Source organism: Bactrocera tryoni, chromosome 4 (genome assembly GCF_016617805.1).
Source record: "Bactrocera tryoni isolate S06 chromosome 4, CSIRO_BtryS06_freeze2, whole genome shotgun sequence".
Lineage (NCBI taxonomy): Eukaryota > Metazoa > Arthropoda > Insecta > Diptera > Tephritidae > Bactrocera > Bactrocera tryoni.
Window position 1 is genome coordinate 35,238,926 of NC_052502.1, and position 27,103 is coordinate 35,266,028.

Below are 27,103 nucleotides of genomic sequence, written 5' to 3' on the forward strand. Positions count from 1 at the left end.
CCTACCACAACAATTTTCACATCCTGTTTGCATGTCAATTTATTTTGAATAATAGTATTGAAATTGAGTTAAAGCGTCATGTCCGAAGAGAAGCATACATTTGTTATAAATTATTTGAAATATCAAATGGTAGTATAATAATAAAACATTTGCAATGTGCCCCATAGTAAATAAAAAATAAGTTAAAATTATCATACTTTTTTCTCGGAACCACATTTTTTAAATTCACTTCACTGATTAATCTGAGCAAATGATCCGAATATTACGAAAATTTCGCAGTTCATTTTACGAACAATATTTTCTAGAGATATTATGTTTATACACTGAACATGGTATTTTAAGTCACAATTTTTATAACCTCCGAAGGGAACGTCAGAGACCACATCAAATACATATATATCTAAATGATCAGCATGACGACCAGAGTCGATTTAGCCATGCCCGTTTGGCGGTCCGTCTGTCTATAATAAGCGAACTATACTAGACGCTCTTTTCTCCATAAGAAACTGGAAATTTTTCGGTACCGCTCATATCTGATTACTATAGCACATAGCTGCTCTACAAACTGAACGATCAGAATTAAGTGCTGGAATGGAAATCTTTTTCAATTGACGATAATGCAAATTTGGCAATAATTCAAACTCCGAAGAAATTGCTCAGATCGAGTCACTATAGCATATAGCTGCTGTATAAACTGATCGATCAAAGTTTTTGTGAGGAATCTTTTGTGTTTGTAAACAGTATTAGAACTTCAGTGCAACTGGAATTAAGGTTTTTTCTTGATTTAGGGGATGCATGTTACTTGAAAATTATATAATTTTTTTTTTTTTAAAATTGTATGTCTTCCTGCAATTATAAATAAAATTAACAACGATTAAACTTGGGCATTTGCAAAGGAACAATTCAAATTACATATGTGACATTTTTAATGGTATCCAAGTACGTTTTATTTGAGAGAGCTCAATGAAAACGAAAAAGTAAAACCATAAAATTAGAATTACTGTAGAGTGCAACAAATATATGTATATAAATAATTTTCGCCTTTTTTGTCAGTTTTTCCAAATCTCTTTCAAATAAAAAACAGCAATCATTCAATATGATAAGGAATTTGATCAAAAAAGTTTGGAGACGCTGAACCGCAAGCAATATTGGATGAAGATGATACTTTAAGTAAAAACTGCATATAATTTTCACAAGTGATGAAATTTGAATTTAGTTGTAAGAATTCTGAATGGATCCATGATTTTGGGTTAATCTGGGGCAACATCAGCATCGACTGCAAAAACAGATCGATTTGGTAAGAAGGCAATGCTCTATGTTTGGTAAGATCAGAAGGGTGTGGTATGTCATGAGCTTCTAAAATCTGGTGAATTTGTTAACATTAATTGCTACTGACAACAGATGATCAACTAGAACCATAAACTGATCAGAAAACGATCATAATGGGCCAAAATCGGTTCAGAATAAAATCAAAGTACGTGGCTGCTACCCCATCCGCCGTATTAACCAGACCTGGCACCTTCCGATTACCATTTCTTTTCATCAATGGGAAACACATTGGCTGAAAAGCACTTCGTTTCCTACAGAACTTGATATTTGGATGACTGATAGGTTTCAAAAGACGAACATTTTTATTGACATGGTATCCACAAATTGCCAGAAACCGATCAAAATGTGTAAAACATAATGATAAATATTTTTAATATATTTTTTTTATTTCCCATTAGCATTTCATTTTCCCATAAAACGCTCATTTCATACCGGTAAACCTGTAATGCATTTTAAATGATTTTAACTTTGGGCAGGAGCAACCTACACTATTTAAGGTGGTTACAACCGTCTTCAAGCTTCAAAAATGTAATTTTACTCAAAAATTATATTCCAAGAATGATAAGTTGTGTGAACTCTGCTTATGTTAGAAACACTTTCCACGGCCCATTTATTTAATTTTTCAAAATTTTAGCTTGTCTCATCCAGGTTCAGTTTTTTTCATGTATAGATATATTACGTAAAAATTGTCAGTTGACTAAGACTTGTTTTGAAGTGAAGAAAATTACTAAAGTTGTGTTTAGTCTATTTAACCCACAGTCGGCTGGATATAAGATAATTACTAATAGTTAATTTACTAATTTCATCATGAATTCTGATTGGTGAATAGCTTAAAAACAACACAACACAATGATTGTGTAAAGAACGAACGAATTCCAACCAGTAATACAACAAAACGTCATGTGAGAAACTTCTAATGGCTACCGATGTTTAGCAGTCATCAACGATAAATGAGTCAAAACTGTCTTAGTCACGTACATATGTGCATACTTTGAGACGTCAGTGCATTAATGCAATATACAAATCTACTATACAGTGGCGTAGCTACAACTTCGGGCGCCCGAGGCCAAGGATGTTCTGCCGCCCCCCTTTATCTACCTACCTACAAGTATCATGAGGTGGTTCGAACAAAAGTGAATTTTTACAAAATATCTTCGATATTAAGTATATAAAATTTAGGAACTAGAAGCCATGCAAATTCTGAAGTTCCAAAATTCTCACAATACGGTTTTTGAGGAAATTGATAGTAAATTTACAAGACATCTTATTAAAAGCCATAGAAAAAACTCATTTTCGCCCTATATGTTGTACACTTTTAACATAATTTGCAGGAATTTTTACCCGGATTGGAGTTCTTAAATACCATTTTTGAAAATTTGGAGAAATAAAAGTATGTGTTACATTCAAAGCATAGGGTAACTGTGAGAGTGACACAGACAAAGCTAGAAAAGTACATCTTTAAGTTATAAGCCAAAAGATATAAGACAAATTCAAAGACTGAAGAGTATTCGAGTAAAAATTAATATTTTCCATTGTTATTCAGATTATTACATTGTGAGTGTAGAACTCTTTATCTTTTATAATACATTTTGTAAAAAAATTGTTGAAGTGTTTTTCTGAATATTAAAAAACAGCGAAGATCGTTTTGCCGCCCCCAGACGTTGCGCCCGGGGCAACGGCCCCCTTTGCTCCCCCTCCTCCTAGCTATGCCACTGCTACTACTATACATACTTATATCGAAATGTATTAAGATTTTCATATGCGAAGTTATATTTTGACTTTGTAATTTATGACGACGTAAATAATTAATTCTCAATTTTAATAAGTAACGTTTTCGTCACGGGCCATAGAATAATAACATAACAAAATCGTCACTTGAATTGAATTTGCAATGATAATCACAGTGATCTGATCGGTTAAGTCGTACCGACACTTGTATTAAATCAAAGTTGAAAGCTTGTTGTTGAAAACTTGTATGAAACCTAAGCTTTCACCTGATGTTATTTATTTTATATAACCAAGAGCTGTGTCAAACAGCTAGATAAAAAACTCAGCTGGAGAGACCACATAGAAAATTGAGCTTCCACAGCCTTTCAAATCAGGAACTCCTGCAGAAGAGCTCCCATAAACTATTTCTAGCAGTTAAAGGAATTTTAAACATGGCAGTCCTGAACATTGTCTGTTTTATAGTCGCGAAGTCGGAAGTTGGGTGTATGAATAAGTCCGGAATAAGACATGCCGAAATTGGCTCCTCCTTCAATTGTATTCCGAGAAATTTTAATCACAGCGACGCAGATGCCACTCGTGGCAACTTTTTCTTTGCTCACATACAGAAGCCGCCGAAGTTAAGAGGGATGGTTTCTGTAAACAGCTCTGTGTCAATCTTAGCTTTAGGCTATCGGACCACCGTAAAGTTTTTCAGACAGAAGTGGCTGCTATTAAGGTGGGAGTAGAAGTACAGCTACAAAGGGCAGCATCTTTCAGGGAGGTGAGCATTCACTCTGACACCAGGGCGGCAATACTAGCGCTGCGCTCGCCAACTGTGCGCTCAAAGCTAATCAGGGAGTGTCTGTCCTCACTATAAATAGGATCAAGCTACTTCATCATCAGACTTATTTGGAAGCCTGGTCTTGGCGAAATCGCTGGCAACTGAAAGCCAACGAGTTGGCCATAGCAGGCACCGTTACCTATTAATATTGAAAAGGGACCAAGTTGGATCTCCGTTGGCGTTTGGCGTTCTAGCACTGGACCAATTGACCTTGCTCGCTCTTAGAATTCGCTGGCTGCCGGCCCGCTTCTATGTGACTGCAAGATTCATTTTGTCTAAGGTAGAACCCAGATTATCATCGAAATTACTTGCCCTCAGTAAATATAATGTCATCTTGCCGCAATGGGGGGATTCTTACTGGTCATTGTTCAATAGGCATTCAAGCGGTAAGGTTAAATATCTTGATGAACACAAGTTTAGGTGAAAAGTCCCAAGAATGGAACATCGCGGCCGTATTAACTTCGGCGAAACAGGAGACATGGCCAAAACTGACATTGACCGTCTGAACAAATGTGATAGGCTCGCAGTTCTTTGTCGATTTTTAAGGATGTTATGATCTATTATTTAAGAGTTCGAGGTAAGTAGGCAGCAGACCGTCTAAGCTGTCCAACTTCACAGAGTTGCTGGATAATATTAAACTAGGTTACCACTCGGGGAACACAACCATCAACTAACCATATCACCAAGAGATACTATATTTTTAATTTGGCGATTTGATACAAAACTGGGCGTTCAATAGATATATATTTTTTCAAAGTACTTAGCTGCATTATATCAATTAAGAATTGTGAAAATTATTAATTAAACTAACTCATTATTAAATCGTTTATAATGAATACTTGTGAATTCTAATTTAACAATATATTAAGTATTCAGATATTTTGAAGATATGTGGCTTACCTTAGTATATTTTATGGCTGGTTTCTCAGCCTGGGTAATACGGCATCTATAAATAAAAAATAGGGAGAATATTAAATAGACTGAATAATTATATAATTATGTATAATATATATATATTTTTTAATCATTATTTATTAATTTATAAAAATTATATTTTCGTTTATTACTGGAATTCCTTCATTTACACGATTTTTTCTCTCGTTTCAGATATAGAATACTGCAAAACAACCATTAAGGTAAGTTTCTTTACAAGTTGAGTTTGTAAGTTAAGCATAAGGAAGAATATACTATATAGAAAATATATATAAAGGACATTAATTATCGATAAATATCTGAAGTATCTGAAATTATTATAGTTTGGTCTTTAATATGCTAATATATTTTAAAGGATTTCAAAAGTTATAGTTTTTTTAACTGCTAAAACCTTTAAAAGTTGAACACATCTGTAGCGGACGGAATTCGAACCTTTGTCATAAGACAGAAACAAGTAAAGTGATCTATAAATGATCAAAATGGCATTGAATTCAAATATGGACGCAAATTTAAATGAGTTACAAATTTAAAATGATTTGTTTTGTATTTTAAATTAAAATTAAAATTAATCAGAGAATTGAAAGAAATTTGTTCCAAATGTCGTCAATGATCGAATTGGTCCATTTAAACTGCGCGAGCTAGTCAAATCGATGAAATTTTATCCTAGATTGGTACAACCCTATTTTAGGTTCGTGTGAAGTTTGATTTCCATATGTCGATTAATGTATGCTTAGCAGCTGATAGTTTACGACGCGAAAAGATTTTACCAAAGAACAACGGCTACGGAATGATTGAAAGTGTTTTAGGGAGTCTGTATCACTAACCGAAGTATTTGAGTGGCACAAAACATTAAGTGAAGATTATGTAGTAATCGAAAACTTCCCACATACGGGGAGTCCATCCACCTCTGCTAATAATATCGAAAAAGTTAAGGAAACATTGCTAAAAAATCGTCACGTTGGCATCAAAGAAATAACAGAAGAGCTCAACATCTCTTATTGATCGACTGAACACATTTTGGTTAGTGTCTGTGGTATAGAGTGCGTCAATGCTAGAATCGTACCAAAAGACCGAAATCTTTCGCAAAAGCGACGTCCAGTAGAGGTCACAAAAGAGATGCGTGACAACATATAGCTGCCATTGTTTTCTTTAATTACCGTGGTGTGGTTTACCATAAATTTGTTCTATAAGGTCAAATGGTCACTACTGAGCCCTTTCGAGGCGTCTACATGAAGCAAAAGGCTTACTTTTTGGGCAAATTAGAAACGGGAGTCATCGCTCTGCCACCATATTCACCAGATTTGAATCGCTTTGATTATTTTCTGTTTTCTGAACTGTAAAATCTACCTCGGTGATCATGAGTCCATTGCAGTCGTTAATAGTTATTCGTTGAAGGCATTGTAGGCCATCAACAAGCGTATGGGAAATTGTATTAAGCTGTGACATGCTCGCATTGACTCAAGTAGAGTATATTTCGAAAGCGATAATAAAAATTTGTATTAAAGTACCTGAAAATATAGTTTTTTTTTTTGTTAGTCCGGGTCAATTCTGATTAGATGGTATATGAAAATTCAACTTTTAAAGTCGAAAAAGTTTTATTTTTATTTTTTTTATTTATAATGAACAACAGTGAGCAAAAAAAGTAACATTTTGGTTGACCACTTTTTGCCATTTCTCCGCTAGAGACATTATTCCGGCAGTGTAAGTCTTTCACATCGAAATTTCCAGAACGGAAGGAGCGAACCATTGTTGAGCTGCACGAAGTGATACAGCATCGTCTCCGTGGCATTCTTTTCATTTTTATACAAAAATTTTAAAATACAGCGAATTTTTTCATTATTTTCACTAATTTTTGAACAGCTGTAACGTTTTTTAACTTCCCCGAATTTAATTTTTTTTTGGTTAAAAGAAGCTAAAAATCTCACGCTATATGGTATGACACAATATGATTGGTAGCACTGGAGATATACTGCAACGATATCTATTGACAAAATACGAAAATACTTTTTCGACTACCCAATAGTTTTGTGAGTTGTGTGTTTGTTCATATATATGCATACATACTTTTTTTGTTGTTTTCTATGAAAATATAAATAAAAATAAAGAGTTATTTTTAAATATTATATGCCTTACATGAAATAAAAATCGAAACAATTTGCTTCTCAAGTTAAAAATAATTTTTAGTTTCTCAATTGGTATAATAAAACCTAATTATGGAATACAAGTACTACTAGCAAACCGTGAACTATTTTGTTTAATTGTTTGCACTTAGCTGTCATTTTGAATGAATATTTTTACTGTTGAAGAACGCGTTAGATGAACGACGTCAGAGATGTCGAATTGAACAAGTTACACATGCTGACGGAGAGTTATGTTAACTGCCAGACATTTTTTGATGCTCACTGTTAATTCAAAACTCGGTTGAACGCTTTTGTCCATATTGCTTGTTTATATAACTACAATAATAACTATAATGAATAAGTTCATGGGCTTGGATCATTATAACGTATGGAAAATTATGAAAATTTTCACACCCATTTCTTAACGCTTTTTCGATGTTTTGTCAAAAATTACGCTACTAATCATATTTATAAAGATATTTTAAATTTTTAGACATTTTAGACGTTCCTTAAAACTGCAAAGAAGGAGTCAGGAGATTGTAAGTCTATTTGGGAGAAAGTGTAAAAAATATTTTGGTTCTATGAAGGATGTTTTTTCGTATTATAATTTGCATATTTTAAAATATTTTTTTTTTTAATTTTTGGTGATTAAAAATTTGCGATAATTTAAAATGAAAAATAAATAAATATTAAGAAAATAATACAAGAAAGTCAATGAGGTCATAAAAAGAAATTCTTTGAAATGACTGAAGCTCTTCGTGGCCAACAGCCATAGCAAGTGTTTTTTGTTTAGCATATATTTTTAACTAGAACTACTAATTATGGCATGTTGCCAGTTGCTTCCGTTCTCAAAAAATGTTAATACATATTAGCATTAGTTTACATCACGCATATTTATCGTAAGAAATAAAAGCTTCCGAGAATTCTACGATTAAATACTTTAATCTACGAACTGTTTATGGAAACGTTGTCAAGTTGCAGTATTTTTGGCTTCAATTTTCAAGGAAATTGAGTAAAGCAAATTTTAATAATTTTTTTATTTGTGGTTGGGTGAAAAATTAATAAGTTTTTGAGAATTTTTTTGCAAAATTATTGACATTTTTTAATTATTAGTAATTTTTCATAATTATTTTATGCACTCGAGAGTTCAATTCTTGGGTCGGCTTTGGAATACCATTACCAGTCAAGTTATTCTTATTAAGAATAAGAATATTAAATACCAAGTTAAATCTTATTATTTAGGACTTTTTGCTTTCCTTAATTAAGACGGGTTTTGTAACTTTTGCTTTATAAAAACACAACTGTATGTACATAATTGAATAACATTCTTTCAAAAGTATGTACATATGCAATGTAAGTAAGAAAAAAAGCAGTGCTCTTTTTATAACACTTGAAAATGAGCCGAAATATTCGAAGAAGCTTCACGTGCGTCTAGGAAAACGAACATTGTAAGTTGATGTTTACGTGAGTCAATTGGGAATCGCAAGACCAAAATAAATAATAGCATAAATAACTCTATAAACAAGAAAAAAAGAAAGGATATAAAAACAAATAACAAACGAAAGATTGATAAAAAAAAGCGGCGTACCTGTCACGAACGTTGTTTAAAACCGAATAAATAAAGAAAAACACAAAACAAAGTGAGCGAAAAAGACTATAAAAATAAACGGTAGCAAATACTAGACTTGAGACATCAAAAATCGCATATTAATAAAAACATGTCAAATCTAAATTCCTCTTTTTGACAAGACTTTCACAATATCGTTTTAAGAATTTGATTTACTATATATGCGAAAACGTGTTAAATTACAAGTGAATACTGGACGCAGGCGCTTCAGCTAGCAATAGATCAAACGCATTCGTACAATATCTTTTTCGTTTTGGTCCAAAATTGTGGCAAACATTCGTTTATCGAACTGATTGAATATTTTCGGTTTTTTGTTTTTGAAAATAAGTAAATAAAAATTGAAAATAACAATAATAAATCAAACCAAACGCACACACACTCAAGCAAAGAAAACAAAAATCTGAAAAGTAAAAAGAAACTTTTGGCAAGCAACGAGAAATAGAAACGAATTTACAAGACGACGAAACACAACAGATGGAGGCACACGAACGGCAAACGTGGTACTTTTCCATTTTACTCGCATTCTGTTTTCACAAGTGAGTATTCGATTTGGATAGTAATTGTAAAAGATTATTAAATGCACCGAAAAACGAATGTTCAATTTTCATCATACTAAAAAATCCTTAAAATAGGAAAACAAATGGTTCGATGTTGTAAAATATAAAATTTTCAGCTTTGTAAGGTATACATTGGGACAAAAAAGCGCTCGGAATTTGTAATTAAACTCCCCGGGTAAATGATATTTCAAAAAAATGTATTTATCTAAGTTGTTAGGGCTGCCTTTACTTACAACGAAAAATTTAAGCGCGATTAGTCAACCAATTTGTTTGCAGCAGCTGCTTAAGTCGGTACACCTCGGTAATGCGTTGCGATTTTTACAATGCATAAATATAGCGAACAAATAATTTATCTCAAATTTTGTATTTATAACCAAATTTGAATTTTATGAATAATAGAAGAGGATTATGGTGATCCATCTTTAGCAAAAACAGACCTACAAGCGGTACAAAGTCAAAAAAGTCGAGCGATCGTTGAAGACATGCCTCGTTCTGGGCGACCTTTAACCCCTTCCACTGATGATAATACCTGTAGTGTTCCAAAGTAAACAGCACTTAAAAAAAAAAACAGAACAGATGATTTTTTCGCCAAATCAATTTATTTTTTTCAAAATAGTATCCTTTTCCTTTTCTCCAGCATTTTGCACGGTCCAAAAGCATGTCGAACGAGTGCTTTAGCTCGTTGGCCGGTGTGGCCGCCAGTATGCCGGTGCAAGCCTTTTGAATGGTCTCTACGTCTGCATAACGGTTTCCTTTCATCGGCAAATGCATTTTTTCGAAAAGGAAGAAGTCGCACGGTGCCAAATCAGGTGAATACGGGGAGTGGTTAATGGTTAAGATGTGATTTTTGGTCAAATAATCGTCCTTCGAATGTTGGATTCTGAGCAATTTTTGGTCGTCAGTCAATTTGTGCGGAACAAACCGTGCACACACCTTTCGTAAGCCCAAATAATTGGTCAAAATGCGATAAATCGATGTTTTGGAGATGTTCAATTCCATTTCCATAAATTTCAATGATTTTTGATGAATTTACGCACAGTTGTTGGCTTACATGTTGATCGTCATTTATGTCCTCACGACCACTTTGAAAACGTTGAAACCACTCGAGCACTCTGCTACGGGATAGGCAATCATCGCCATAAACTCGTTTCATCAATTGAAACGTTTCGGTAAAAGTTTTACCAATTTTAAAACATAATTTAATGTTGACTCTTTGTTCGAAGCTTATTTTCGCACCGATAACACAAACATACTGACACTTAAAGCGCAATAACTTCACTTCCAATTAATTAAATGACATGAAATACACACTGAACAATTGATAAAGATTCTAACGCACCAGTCGACTTATAGATGGCGCCGCTAGGGGCGCTAGATTCAAAAAGTCCTGTTTAAATCCTGTAAAAGTCTTGGAACGCACCTTGTATTAAAAAAATAAAGGGTATAGTGCTTGAAAATTATTAGGCTATCGTTAAAGAGATGACAAGAGAGCTCGAGTCCACTCGAATGATTTTGATGGATATTTTGGGTATGAAACGCGTTCTTGCTCGACTCATCCCGATGAAGCTGCATTTTTTTCGCATCGAGCCACGGATGTGACCGAGCTTAAAGCCAAAAACGCAATGAATCCCATCGATCAACCACCGTATTCACCAGATTTGGCTTCGTGTGATTTTTTCTTGTACCCGAAACTGAAATTGCCGCTCTTTGGAACTTATTTTCAGTGGATTGAAAAGATGAAACAAAATTCGCTGAAGGAGCTGAAAGCCATTCCAAAAATGGCTTATGAAAAGTGTTTAGAGGACTGAAAAAATAGTTGGCATAAGTGTATTATAACTGATGGGTTTAACTTTGAAGGCGACAAATGTTGAATAATTAAATATTTTACCTTTTATTTACAATTTTCGGGTCTTTTTTGTTACAATGTATTATCTATAGTAACGATACGACGCAGAGTACACTGAAACAGCGTCAAACACTGATGTGAAGTGCTATCCTGGTGCCAATTATTGTGCTGACCAGGTGATGAAGCTTATCTTGTTATATATATCTTGCAGGATATGACCCACGAGGTCTTTTTAGCTGACTCATCTCACACCTATTTCCCGTATCCTGAATTGGTTGACTGCCAATACAAGTTTGTTTTCTTTCCTGATAGCCAACATCGAAGAAGAAAAGGCCTATGGTTAAGTTACGCTAGGAATATGTGTCCGACTAGATTAAAATGTTTGCATTATTCGTCAATCTCTTGTATACATATACTATTATTGAAAGTGAGAGAAACCAATCCAAGTTGAAAATAATGACTATACTTACACTAAATTTAGTCACACCCTCTTCCACAAAAGAGTATGTCGTACAAACAACATCGGAAACATTATTTTATCACTGATGTCATGGTAATATTGCAGAAAGTGTGTGATTTTCTTTTACATTTTTTTTACTCCATTCCAGAAATAGTATGAAATATGTAGCTTTTATGACATTCAATGTGTTATGCGAAGCAAATATATTGACAAAGCTAAGAATATATGTACATATGTGTTTGTTTTCCGTTTGTAAGAATATACATATGTATATAGAAATATGTTGGCCAAACATTTTTGATTTGTCTGCGTGTACCTTCGATTTATTACATAAATATGTACTTACAATTTTTTTGCTCAGCAATGTGGGTGACAAGTGCGTCATAGCTGAACTTGTACTTGAAAGTCATGGGAATGAGCTAGTATCCGTCTTAACGGGCACGAGTTGGTCAACTAGTGATGCATGAAAGTGTTAAGAAAGCTACATGTATTCGTATATGCATACAAAATAGAAATGTGCTCACATATGTAAACAAATGAGTACGTAATTGTTATTGTTATTTCTATTTGCTTGCTTTGCGTCATTATTAGGTAAATGATGTCACTATTTCATCTACAACGATTCTATTTGATTCTATTTTTATACCCTGAACAGCATATATTAAGTTTGCCACGAAGTTTGTAACACACAAAAGGAAAACGTCGAGCTTAGGCTTGTCTTAATATAGACAAACTATTCTGCTAGTTTTTGATATGTTGATCCAAAATTTAACGCACGCCTTTTGCTCCACAAGTTGCTACTTGTTGGAATCGTCCATACAGCATATACATACAAACTGAACTATGGAAATCAAGATCTTGTATGGATAATTTTTTTATTTTAAAAGCCATCTTCACACAATGCGTGTCAAGTTATTGTTAAAAGCAAAAATACAATCTGTGAATATATGGTTTAGATCCGATATATAGCTGACATACAAACTGATCGATCAAATTCATGTTTTGTATGCAAACTTTTTCTTATTTCTGAGGGGTATTATAGCTTCCACAGTTAACATTTCGTCTTGCTCTAATTACATTATGGGATATAAATATGTATAGTATGTACATGTAATTATAAACAGGTATAGAGATATGTATGTCCGTGTTATTATAAATAACTGCTCAAATGATTAATATTCAGTGCAATAAATTAGGTATATTCTAAGAATATCATTTAATATGAGTTGTTGTTGTCGAAGATTCTTACTACATCTTTATAGTTGTCAACACTTATCTTTTTTTTGAACTATATTATGCTATCCGATTGAATATTTAAATTGGTGCAAGCATTTGCTCACAAAAATTGTACAATTAGTACTGGCTTTGTCAAAAGTTCCTCATACGTCACGGCCGTCCTCGAGAGCAGCGTTAATGCGCTACTAAAATGTTGGCGCATTTTTCCTTACTTATGTATATACAAATGTGCATATATACAGAACCATAATGTGAATGAGGTTATTATTGATTGAAAAAAAAAATAGTTTTTAAGAGTTTATGTTGTAAATTTTTTACTAATGAGGGCGTTAACAAGCTGTTAAGTGTAAACGCAAATAGTCAGCGACAAATATGCGAATTTTGTGATTAACTATTTACTGATATGACGTACAGGATTGGCCCCCAACTCTGTAGTTTTAAAAAATGTATGAACAAATTTTAATGTTTTGTCTACTTTTAAGCATTTAATCAAGTATAGGTGATCAATGAAGGGAATTATAACAGTTTGTTTGTTTTTGTAGTATTCAATTAGTGTGCAAAATGACTGATACATTTACATCTTAAACAGGATATACAATGCAAAAGACATAAAATAAGTTCTAAATGTTGATCTCGCATTCGAAAAATATTTTCCATTTCTATTAAAAACTCGAAGAGACAAAAAAAATTGTCCGTATTGCCTGAATAATTGTTTGTATGGGAGTAACATTGTGACAAAAAAGCAACCGCAATTGCAATTAAATTACCCAGGTAAGTGCTACTTAAAAAAAGGAACTTTGCTAAGATGGTAGGACAGTCCTTAATTAATGTGCCACATTAGAGCGCGATTTGTAAGCCACTTTGTATACAGCAGCTACTCAAATCATCAGACAAGTGTTAGATAGATGGCAAGAGAGCTCGACATCTCTCGCGAGTGCGTTCGTATGATTTCGGTTGATATTTTAGGTATGGAACGAGTTTTTGTTCGACTCGTCCCGATAAAGGTAAATTTTTTTTTTCAAAAAGAGCACCGTAAGCAAATACCTTTGGACACGCTTTTTCGTGCGAAATCCAATCCCGAGATTGGCATGCAAACAAATCAACAATACCAAAAAACAAACATCAAAGCCGCTCAAAAATCAAAGTGATGCTCATTGTTTTTTTTTTCGATATTCGTGGTTTAGTACATCAGAAATTTGTTCCAGGGGGATGGAGGGTCAACAAAGAGTTTTATTTGGTCGTATTGAGGAGTTGGCGTGAGAACATCCGTGAAAACGGTTGGAATTGTGGAAGAAGAAATTTTGGATTTCCCACGGTGATAATGTACTATCGCATTGACTCACAATTGTGACCGAATTAAAGCCAAAACGCATTGAATATCATCGATCAACCAGCGTGTTAAGCAGATTTGGTTCCTTTTTTTTAAACAAAATTCGCTGAAGGCGCTGAGGCCATCCCAAAAAGTCCTCATAAAAGGTGCTTCGTGGACTGGAAAAATCGTTGGCATAAGTGTATAGTATTACATCGGGTGGCGATCACTTTGAAGGCGAAAAATTAATATTCATGAATAATAAAATATTTTGCGTTTTATTTATAATTTCCGGGTACTTTTGTCCAATGTATTTCTTAAACGTAGTTGTCCGATTTTCTTCCTTTTTATCAGTTCTGGAAAACTACGTGCACTTAGTTTTTTAATTAAAGATAGGCAACTAGAAAATAAAAATTATCGGTTGTATGCGAGATGTGGTATATAGTTGTCCGATCTGACTAATTCCGACAAATGATCAATAGAGCATCATAATCAAATTTCATTTGTAGAAAAACTTCGCTGTTAAAATCGCTGGCTTAATATCGGTATTAGACCTTTATTCTCTTAGGCGAATTTGTTTAGAATGAAACGTAAAATATTTCCCGACATGATTTTTCCGTTTTTTGGCTCACTATAAACCAACCCGCTATGGTATTTGGGGGAAAAACTGGTTTTGGTCATGGAATCGTCCACCGAAAAAATCATAAGTTAAAAAAACCAAATCAACAATCAGGCTACTGCTCTAGATTATTAGTCAGTTAGTAGTAAGATTAATCGAAAATACCCAAACTTTGCACGTTCATACTAATATACACACATAACTTATACATACAAGCTCTGACTTTAGTGCGCAGAGTCAAAGAGTAATATGCGAGAATTACAGGCCCACAAACGTAAGCGGGTCAGCCAGCAGTGCCGCTCGCGTTTATGTATATCAAAGCTAGCTTAGCTGTTAACGTCAACGCCGCCGTCACTGCTAACTTCCCAACACGTGCGTGTGTATGCATACTGGGCTGTGTGTGTGTGTGTAATATGGTAGAACTAATAATGTTTGCTTGGAAGATTTGTTATGTGGGGAAAACCACGCACTGGCACGTATTGCGAGAAAACATATTCGAATTCGCGAAATACTTAATTGTAGGAACAACAACAACGCATATGTAATACAACAAGCTTCAAGCGTATACCGTTCATTCGCCAAAGCGTTCGCTTATCGATGCATTGATTAGATTGTGTTGCTGATAATAATTGCATTTATTGTTGTTTTTGTGCATAGCATATATGTATGTGCATAAGTGTGTAAACAATAACTGCATTGAAAATATCTACTTCGTGTACTACTCATCACGTCACCTAAAGCGAAACGTCATTTTAACCGGTTGTCATATAAGCTGTATGTATGTGTGATTGTTGTGCGAGCACTGTAGGAATGGCAACTAATTAGCTGATAAATCCATATTTAATCAATTTCGGGTGTACTCGTATATCCTAATTTTTGATTTTTGTTAAATTATCTGGCGTTAAAAATTTTCCGAAAATGTAATAAACAAGACTATACATATAAGTAGTTGGTTTTAATACCCGAGAGCTTGGTTGCGATTTTTATGCCCTGAATACGGTATATTAAGTCTACAACGATTATCAAATCCTTGTATGGAAGACTTTTTGATGTGATGAGATATCTGCACGAAAATTGTAATGAGTTATTGTTCAAAGTATCGCTACAATCTTCGAAGAAACTGTTAAATTGTAAAGCTGAATTAAAAACTCAAAATTTAATATTCAATCCCAAGTGTCAAAAATTAAAAAAAAAAATTTCATTAATTTTCAAAAATTTTTATTAATTTTTTAATTTTTTCTTAATTATTAATTTAAAAAATTTAACTAATTTTAATATGCTTACGTGAGACAGTTGTTCAAATATGGAACACCATATTGCCATTGCTAATGCCAGTAGGGCAAAAAAGTGCATTTTCCTGAAGGGTGCGATTGTGTACAGGAAACAGTGGGCGCGTTGTGTACGCCTTCAATAAAGCACACTTATGCATGTACATATGTACTCAAATGCATATTTTTATGTATATACATACATATGTGCACATTAGAGTGATTATAGAAACTCGTGAACCGGCACGAACAATGCACTTTTTATCAAATCAGCAAGGCAGCTGTCGATGAGGCTGTTAATTTGTTTCAATTTGAATTTCATTTGTTTCCGTATGTTTACTTCATTATTATATATTTTTTTTTTTTGCTGAGCTTCTGATCACTTTTGTTTTTGCTTTGCAATTCATTGCAAAGTGTTGAAAGTGAAATTATTGTTTGATTGCTGATTATGCTGTTGGGATTTTCTCCAGACACTTTTCTGAAAACAGCGGCTTGGGAAAAATTATTTCTGTGCCGTGCTCGCATGCTATTTGTCCACACAATCGATGCCTTTAATGTTTTACAATTTTGATAACAAATTTCACGAGACTTTTGCTCGCGTATATAGAAGACGCCGATTCGAAAGGAATTTCTCACTCGGACTATTTACAAAGAATTCTCCCATTCGATGAGGTGTGAAAGTAAGTAGGTATTATAATTTTGATAAGAAATTTCACGAGACTTTTGCTCGCGTATATAGTAGACGCCGATTCGAAAGGAATTTCTCACTCACACTATTTACAACGGATTCTTCACATTCTATGAGGTGTAAAAGTGAGATGGTATGTGCACAGAAGTGCATTTGTTAAGTTACAATTGGGCCCAACGACATCATTTGAGGTCCTTCTCCACTTGGTCCTTCCAACGGAGTGGAGGTCTTCCTCTTCCTCTGCTTCCCCCGGCGGGTACTGCGTCGAATACTTTCAGAGCTGGAGTGTTTTCGTCCATCCGGACAACATGACCTAGCCAGCGTAGCCGCTGTCTTTTAATTCGCTGAACTATGTCGATGTCGTCGTATATCTCGTACAGCTCATCGTTCCATCGAATGCGGTATTCGCCGTGGCTAACGCGCAAAGGACCATAAATCTTTCGCAGAACTTTTCTCTCGAAAACTCGCAACGTCGACTCATCCGTTTTTGACATCGTCCAAGACTCTGCACCATACAGCAGGAAGGGAATTATGAGTGACTTATATAGTTTGGTTTTTGTTTGTCGAGAGAGGACTTTGCTTCTCAATTGCCTACTCAGTCCGAAGTAGCACCTGTTGGCAAGAGTTATCCTGCGTTGGATTTCTAGGCTGACATTGTTGGTAGTGCTTACGCTGGTTCCAAGATAGACGAAATTATCTACGACTTCAAAGTTATGACTGTCAACAGTGACGTGAGTGCCAAGTCGCGAGTGCGACGCCTGTTTGTTTGATGACAGGAGATATTTCGTCTTGCCCTCGTTCACTGCCAGACCCATTTTCTGTGCTTCCTTGTCCAGCCTGGAGAAAGCAGAACTAACGGCGCGGGTGTTGAAGCCGATGATATCAATACTTCATCCTCTTGAAGATATCTGCTAAATAAAAAAAAGTTTTCCATCTAAACACTTGATTCCGATCATTCAGTTTGTATGGCAGCTACATGCTATAGTGGCCCGATTTCGATGGTTCCGATAAATGAGCCGCTTCTCGGTTAGAAAAGGACATGTACAAAAATTCAGATCAATATCTCAAAAACTATGGAACACTCAGCTCGTCACTCTGATCATTTAGATATCAATATTTTATAAGACCACCAACGGCACCTTATGGGAGTAACAAACAGGGTGGCAAATTTAAAATGCCTTATTCAGGATATAAATATATTTCGTTAAAGGGTTACATTCAATTAAAAGTAAAAGGCTGAGTTCTGGTGCAAACAAATATTTTATACTCTTGCAACTTGAAGAAATCAATACCGGGAAAAATACCTTAAAGTGTAAAACGTCAACCAGAGGTTCGGAATACAAGTAATTTTATATAAACGTACGTTTACATATATATCTCATATACTGACCGACATATTCGCTATAAAGATTGTTAGAAAAACTAAAATCATTAAACGTAGCTTATGGGAGTTGGGGTAGTATCGACCCGATTCTAACTATTATATATTATATTAATATCTCCCTTCCGCCCTTTTGTCTTTTGAATTTCGCGGCTATGTATAAAGCGCTATAGAGCTCGTATCTGGTAATACTATAAAATAAATCTTTGAAAGGTCTTGACATAACCTATACAACGACGCTATGCATGATTAGTTTGGATATTGCGCTCAACAGTTATAGACATGTAAACATGGAGTTCACAAACGCCGAAATTCGCGCTATTTTAAAGTTTTCCTTCGTTAAAGGTAAATCCACTAGAGAGACGTTTCGTGAGATTAATGGTGTTTTGGGGGATAGAGTACCATCACTTCGAACTGCGGAGGAATGATTTTGACGATTCAGAGCAGGTGAAAGCGACACCATGGATAAGCCAGCCGGCGGAATACTGATCAAATCATAGAAAACATCGAGTTAGACCGGCATGTGGCATCTCGTGACACCCAGAAGATGGGAGTTAGTCACCACAACATTTTAAACCATCATCAAAAAAGCTTGATGTTTTAAGTGCCGCATGATTTGACGCAAAAAACCTTCTGGACCGAATCAAGGCCTGCGATGTGCTGCGTAACGGAACTAACTCGACCCATTTTTGAAGCGGATGGTGACTGGCGACGAAAAAATGTCAAATACCGGTGAATCGACCCAAACAGTGGCCAAGTACCATCAACTGCGAACAGCTGGACCGCTTGAAGCAGGCGATCGACCAGAAGCGTTCAGAATTCCCCAACAGGAAGGGTGTAGTGTTCCACCAGGACAACGTCAGACCACACACTTAGTTGATGACTCGTCAGAAGCTACGGATAGCCCAGACATAGCGCCAAGTGATTATCACCTGTTCCTGTCCATGGCGAACGCCCTTCTTGGTGTTGAAAAATTGAACTCAAAAGAGGCTTGTGAAAACTGGCTGTCCCATTTCATCGCAAATAAGGAGATGGGCTTCTATGAGGGGGGTATTATCTAGTTGCCGTCTAGATGGTAATAGATTATGAAACGAAACGGCGCATATTTGAACTAAATCCGATCGCTGTAACACTTTTTATAAAGCACTGAATAAATAGCAAAAAAGCGGAAGGGAGATATTTGACAACCTTATATTATCATGCCACATAAAAAATATTTACTGGGTTTCATTAAGTACATCACACGCAATCACCAATCATATGGAGTAAAGTCAGCCCGATGTTCGTAAATCTTGATTTTAGTTACCGGAAAGTGAAAGCATCAAATGGAATTTAAAATTGTGGTATATGGAAAGTAGGCGTGATTGTAGTCCAATTTCACTCATTTTCGCACTGTCATATAGGGACATCAGAAGAATTACACATACTAAATTTAGTTGAAATCGGTCGATCGAGTCCGGAGATACATATGTATGTGATTTCACCATAAAGTGAGCAGTGCCGTGCCCATCGTCCAATTTTCACACCGGCTCCCATAAAGTCTTCTCGTAATATATCGGAGGTAAAATTTAATGTTTTTGGAGTATTTAATTATTGATTTAGGCGCTTTTAATAGTTTTTAACCGTACCGTATGGGGAGTGATGGGGGTTACCTTCCGATTTCATCAATTTTCACACTGTCGGTAGGAGCTCTCATAATATTTGTGGTAGGATTGGTTTTTGTATATTATATTAAACATATTAGAGGGCGAGGCCATACCCACCTTTTAAAATTTTTTTGCCCCCAGGTGCCTCTTGCTACTGCGATCCTTTACACCAAAAACAGTTCTATTTCTGAATTTAGTGCTTAGTTTTGGTACTTTATAGGATTTTGGTTATTGGCGTTTTGTGCGTGTGGCACAGATCCGATTGCGACCATCTACGAACTTGTACCTTTTTTATCGCCAAGAAACGCGCATACCAAGTTTTATTGAGATATGGTTTCTCAATTTTTACTCAAGTTACAGCTTGCACGGACGAACCGACAGACATACAAGTACAGTCACTTGGAGTTCAACTCGTCTCGTCATCCTCATCATTTATATATATGTATATTCCTATATCTATCTCGATTAGTTTTAGGTGATACGTACAACCGTTAGGTGAACAAAACTACATATACAAGTAATACTCTGTAGAAACTTGTTGCATACCAAGCACTACTCTTCTAACTGTATGATTTAAGCTTCAGCTTTTCCTCTTGACGAAAACAACACACCTGTTAGAATATTCACAATTATAGTGTCTGCGAATGTTTAATTATTGTTACAGATTTTATTGTCAAATAGGATTTAATCAAGATCTACAGCCACTCCATAAAACCGCATCAGTTAATACTAACTTATTTGAATTATTATATTTCTAAAACGACGTCATCGAATAATTGCCAAGTAATTTCAAATGATCTACTATGGCTGTTCCCCAGAAACAATACATGACTCCTACTTTATTGCACCGAATTTCAAAGAATTCTGGTCATTCGACAGAGTGGGGGACTGTCCCACCCCATGACAGCAGTCATAAGTAGCTGAACTAACAATCATGTGATCAAATCGCTAAAATATTAACTAACTGCACTTCAACTAACTACTAGCTACTAACTGTTCAGCGTATGTTCACGTGAAATGTTTGAAGAGGTTGCATGATATAGCTAGATCTTCAATGCATACAACGGGGTATGAATGGCATGCCACGCAGTTAACTTACTTAAGATACATAACAATACAATGTAGATGATAATAATGCAATGTTGAGTAATAAGCAATAGATAAATAATTGACAAAACAAATCAATTTTAAGAGTATTTCTTAAATTGGTTAGAAAGAACACTTCTTATTAAATAGGAATATGGTATAGACAGCATCCATCAATAGGGATGACGTGATTTTGACAGCTCCAAGATTATGTATTATGCCAATTCACGTTCTCCGCAGGCTACTGTTCATCGAAAAATCATCTTCTCAAATGAGACCCTTTTCTGGGTTATTGGCTTCGTCTACAAACAAAATTGTCGCTATTGAAACGACTGAAATCCTCGTGTGATTCAGGAAATGCAATTTCACCCCTAAAAATTTACCGCTTGGCGCGGACTGTGGTATAACGGTAACATCGGACATTATTTCTTTCGAAATGAGACAGGAAAGGCCGTTACCATCAATAGCGAGCGTTGTAACACGATGACTGTTTTTTTGTAATTTGATAAAATCGACCCGGCTTATCTCTATTTCTAACCAGAGGATGCGCCGCTTCATGTTTCGCAGCTGAACATGTATACATTGCGAGTAAAGTTTGGCGACTCGTTAATGGCCAGCTAAATGATGATTTTCTCTGGGGTATGTTAAGTCAAAAGTTTACGACAATCAAGCAGCAACGCTCAAGGAGCTCAAAGTTAAATTAACACACTTTAGCCGAAATCCCAGGCGGAATACTGCACCAGGTCATCAAAAATTGACGTAAGCGGGTGGAGATATGCAACTGGCCGTAATTTTGTTGAAATTATAAATAGTATAAAGTTATCTCCATAACAAATAAAAAAGTACTAATTTTGACTAAAGTACATATAGTGGTTAAGTTCACTTTAACATCACCTCGTTCTTGTTCGTATACTCTGTATGTACATAGATACCCACATTTAATTTTTAAGAACTGAGGAAAATTTATTAATTTTAACAAGTTCTGAAAATTATGGAAATCGTTTTTTTGTCCTTTTTTATACTCTTTCAATATATAAATTTTCCAGATGACGAGAAAAGTTGAAATCCAGGTGAATGTCTGCCTGTCCGTCCATCCGTCTGTCCGACCGTCTTGAGTAAAAATTGAGATATCTTGATGAAACTTGGTACGCAGGTTCCTTAAGTACATAACTAAGCACTAAATTAAGATATAAAAATGTAATTTGGCGCAGGGAATCACTGTAGCGAGGATAACTTATGGGCAAAAATTTTGAAAAAGTGGTCATTGCCCTGCCCTGTAATAAGTTTAGGAGGCTATACCAGTGTAACGCATGAAAAATTAGGCGATTTTCGTGAATTTTTTTTTAAAAAGAGTACTCAATTGAATGTTTCGAATTTCTTTGAACGTAATAAGGTATATTTTCAGCTATATTTAAGGTTTTTTTCTTACAAAAATATTGATAAATAACGGAGTTATGTGCAGTCATCGGAGATACCAAAAAAAAGTGCTCCAACTGCTGACATGAATCCGGTCGAATGAGTAGCTGAAACAAAAAAATTCAAAAAGATTATTAAAATTAAAGATGTTTTCTATACAATGACTTACGATCTTTGAAAAATATCAAAACTTGACAAATAAGCGCAATTTTGAAAAAAAAATCGTTTTTAAAGTAAAAAAGAATCGTTAATCATTGTATAGTAAATGTATTCAGCAATACTCAGTTTTAATTTGAAGTCGATCGGCTAATTTCTGGTTGGGTTATGATGTCAGCAATTTTGAAAAATGTCGTTTCGAGAAAAACGCGTTTAAAGTTTTACTTATTTATATGTTTGAACCTCCGAGCGATCGCTCTTTAGAACGCTGCCATCCAAAAACTATTCAAGATACGACCTTGCCCATAACACAGGATATTATTGGAAATATAAACTATCGAAAAAGTAAAAAAAACACTTTTTTCTGAAAATGGCACACTGGTATAGCCCCTTAATATACTTACATATCTCCTAAACTACTAAATATTATATAAACTCTTACCAACAGTGTGAAAATGGATGCAATCGGAAGTTAACCCCTCTCATTTCCTGTGCCCAAAAAATAAGGTGACATTGTATTTATTTTGAAAATTCTTTATTTATTCTTCCAAATCAATTTCATCCCCTTTAAAGTAATCCCCTCCCGATGCAATGCACTTATGCCAACGGATTATCCAATCTTCGAAACACTGGTTGCAGTCACTTTCCGGTATGACCTTCAGTTCCGTCTTCGCTGCGGCTTGAATCTCCTCTATCGTATAAAAACGATGTCCCCGGAGCAGTCTTTTGAGCTTGGTGAACAGCCAGAAGTCCCACGGCGCCAGATCAGGTGAATACGGTGGATGCGGAACGTTTTTGGCGAAATGATCACGAATTACGAGGGCAGTATGGGATGGTGCATTATCGTGGTGTAAAAACCAAGAATTGTCATTCCTCAATTCCGGCCTTTTTAGGCGGATAGCGTTACGCAAACGACGCATAACGTTCAAATAATATTCCTTGTTGACTGTTTGACCAGTTGGAAGGAATTCATAATGCACAACACCACGATAACCGAAGATAACAGTCAACATGACCCTGATTTTTGAGCGACTTTGGCGCGATTTTTTTGGTATCGGCTCTCTTTTGGCACGATATTCGCTCGATTGATCGGTTGTTTCGGGGTCGTAAGCATGGTAGTCGGAAAGCATCGTTTCACACACTTCATCGCGACGCCTTTTTTACAAAAAATTCAATGTTTTCGGTACCAGTCGAGATTTGACGCGCTTGAGGCCCAAAACATCCTTCAAAATGGTATTGGCTGAGCCTTTCGATATGCCAACTTCATCAGGGAGGTCTCTAATTGCTAATCGACGGTTTTTCAGGACCAAATCTTTGATTTGTTGATCGTGAGCTTCGTCGGTTGAGGTTGATGGTCGCCCTGGACGCTCTTCGTCTTCGACACGTTCACGGCCGGCTTGGAACTCACTATACCACTTGTAAACATTTTTTTAGACATAGCCTCATCACCAAAGGCTTTCTGCACCATCCTCAACGTATACGCAGCAGAAAATTGATTCCGTAAACAAAATTGAATGCAAATTATTTGCTCAACAAATTTCGACATCGCAAAAAACGAAAAACTCACTTTTAGCAAACGACACGTATCTCAAACACTAATGAATATTTTGACATGAAATTTGACATAAATGTGACTGACAGTACTACCAACCTAAAAAAAAAATAATTCTCCAAATCCTTTGACGCGCGCAGTTTAAATTCAAATGTCACCTTATTTTTCGAACCGGACTCGATCGACCGATTTCGCCTAAGTTTGGTACGTGGCATTCTTTTCATATTGCCACATCACGGTGTGAAAATGGGCGAAAGCGGACCAAAACCAATTCCAAATGCAATTTCCAGACCACAAATCAGGAAGCACTTGATGTAACGGGTTAAAACTTCTGTAAGATATACAATTGAAATTCAGACAGAGTCCTTTCCTGACAATGGTATTTTTGTGTATCAGAAATGGGTTGAATTGGGTTAATACTTCGAACATATTCGAGCTTCCAGGTGACTTTATACTGCATATATCGGCTAATATTTGAGTTATCTCAATGAAAATTACCAAAAATAAAAATGAAGTCGATATTACCTCAACTCCCATATACTACATATAATGAGTTTCGTTTGATGTCGGTTTATGAGTTAATACGATTGTCGTTTTACATCTTAAGGAATTTCCCTGCCTTTGATTCTTGCAAGTTGTAAGAGTACAAAATGTTCGGTTGCACCCGAAATTAGCCCTTTCTTACTTGTTATACTTAACTTCATTGACAGCTAACTGATTAACCATAGGAAAACGATCGTAAGTGGTGCTAGGGATCGTAATAGAAAGCTTATTTTCGAAACGAGAAAATTAGTAAGCACTAAATTTAGCTGATAAGATGAAGATAGTTTTTACATTATAAAATAAAATTTTTCCCTATAATATAATTCTCTGAAAAACCGGGTTTTTGAAGAAATGGTGTTTTTAAGTAAACAAACACCATTCAGGGGATGGAACCTCCAATCAAATAAAATAACAGTTTATACGAAGGACTTGGCAAAGTAAACATTCTTACACAAATAGTGATTACTTTACAGAAAAATATGATTTTGGAAGGTCTCTATATTCAGGTTTTTTGTCAAAAATCAAAACTTACAATTCTAATGAAAATTTCTTCATTCAAATATGATATACTATTACAGTTTTTCAGTAGCCTTCAAAAAATAGATCGATAGGTACATGGCCTTTGAGAAAAATTGCTCAGCGCAAGGGAACTTTTTGGAAAACATAATTTTGAGATAATCGCGTTTAAGGGGTTACATAGGTTTACAGATTTGAAACTATAGATATTTTATTGTTTTATTAAATTCTAAAACATTTGTAGAATATTATCAATATTTCAGGTTGATCCAAGTAATAGTTTCGGAGATACAGCTTTGAGAACTAGGTTGAGTGCGCCTTCTTTAAACCCCTTTTTCTTGAAACTATGTTTTTGAAATCGGTTGGTAAGATTTCCCAAGAACAACTCAACCGATTTTCATGAACTTTTACACATATCTATGCGATACAATTTTTAAAGACTTGGATAAAAGATTTTTTTTATTATAACTCTTTAAAAAAAAATTGGGAAATTTTCACTGAAAGTTTAATGTTTTTGCAAATATGTCTGCTAAAAATCCGATTTTCAGTACTTTTTCCTTCGTCCAAGTTCTAAGGTAAGGTGTTCAATAAACCTATGTGGTACTTTAGATGATCCCGTAAGAAGTTATCTTGCCAGCGCAGGCGCATCTTTTTTCCGATGGCGTCGCAATGGCCGAATATAAAATATTTTTTCCCAACAATTTTATAAAAAGTGTTGCAGTGGTCGGATTTAGTTCAAATATGCGCCGTTTCGTTCGATAATCTGTTTCCATCTAGACGGCAACTTCATAATACCCTCTTCGTAGAATCCCCCCTCCTTATTTGCGAAGAACTCGGATAGCCACTTTTCACACAACAACAAGGGCGTTCGCCATGGACAGGAACTGGTGGTAATCACTTGGCGATATGTCCGGGCTATATGGTGGAAGCGATAAAACATCCCATCCGATCTGGACGCTTCTGGTCGATCGCCTGTCTGACCATATGGGAGCAGCTCATAGTGGATGATTCCCTTCGAATCCCACCAAACACACAGCAAAACCTTCCTGGCCGTCATTCCCGGCTTGGCCGCTGTTTGAGTAGATTTGCCGGCCTTCGACCAGGACCGTTTTCGCTTGATTATGTCGCATGTGATCCATTTTTCATCGGCAGTCACCATCCGATTGAAAAATGGGTCGAGTTCTTTCCGTTTTAGCAGAATATCGCAGGCGTTGATTCGGTCCAGAAGGTTTTTTTTCGTCAAATCATGCGGCACCCAAACATCAAGCTGTTTTGTGTATCCAGCCTTCTGCAGTTGGTTTAAAATCGTTTGGTGACTAACTTCTATCTTTTGGGCTATGCCACGAGATGCCACATACCGGTCTAACTCGATGTTTCCCATAATTTGATCGGTATTCGACGCCACAGGCCGGCTTATCCCTGGTGTCGTTTTCACCCGCTCTGAATCGTCAAAATCATTCCTCTGCAGTTGGAAGTGATAGAGTACCATCCCCCAAAACCCCATTAATCTTACTTAACGTTTCTCTAGAGGATTTGCCTTTAATGAAGGAAAACTTTAAAATAGAACTAATTTAGACGTTAATGAACTCCATGTTTATCCGTCTATAACTGTTGAACGCAATATCCAAACTAATCTGCATAGCGTCGTTTCATAGGTTATGTCAAGACCTTTCAAGGTCCAGATATGAGCTCTATAGCGCTTTATACATAGTGGCGAAATTCAAAAGACAAAAAGACAAAGAGACGGAACAACCTAATATACTATGTATTTGTAACAAAAAAAAATGTAAGATATTTCATTTTTAATATGATAAAAAATTGTTGAAAAAGGCGGTTTTTTACCCGAGCCCGAGCCCGAGCCCGAGGAAACTCATGTAACCGCTTAAAGTGATGGCAAGTACTTGGAGGTACATGCGCACTGTCGACAGCTGTGCTTTTGGCTCTGCTGTTCAGATCTTTCTTGGAAGAATTAATCTCAAAAAGATATACTTTGGGAAAACGCATTTAAAACACTTCTATTTTACCTACAATTACAAGTGTATATAGCCCGTTAAAGTCAAATTTACATATAGTACCATCCGATATAATCAAATTTTATCCGGACCGATACCAATCGATACATTAAAAAATGTAAAAAAGTTAACAACGAGATTACTTCAATCCGTGAATTCATCGAAAACCTCATGCGAATCGTCCATTCACCTCTGTTAACAACGAAAAAGTTAAATAAATAGTGCAAATAAGTAATCGTGTTGGTATCAGAGAGA

At 35.5% G+C, this 27,103-nt stretch overlaps 1 protein-coding gene across 1 annotated transcript in view; it reads left to right on the plus strand.

Annotated features, from left to right (window-relative positions):
- Positions 1–9,005: 9,005 nt before the first annotated feature.
- Positions 9,006–27,103, plus strand: part of LOC120773406 — a 41,138-nt gene continuing 23,040 nt past the window's right edge. Inside the window, exon 1 of the mRNA XM_040102270.1 lies at positions 9,006–9,093. The gene's annotated coding sequence lies outside the window, so the exon portion shown is untranslated. The remainder of the gene's footprint in view (positions 9,094–27,103) is intronic.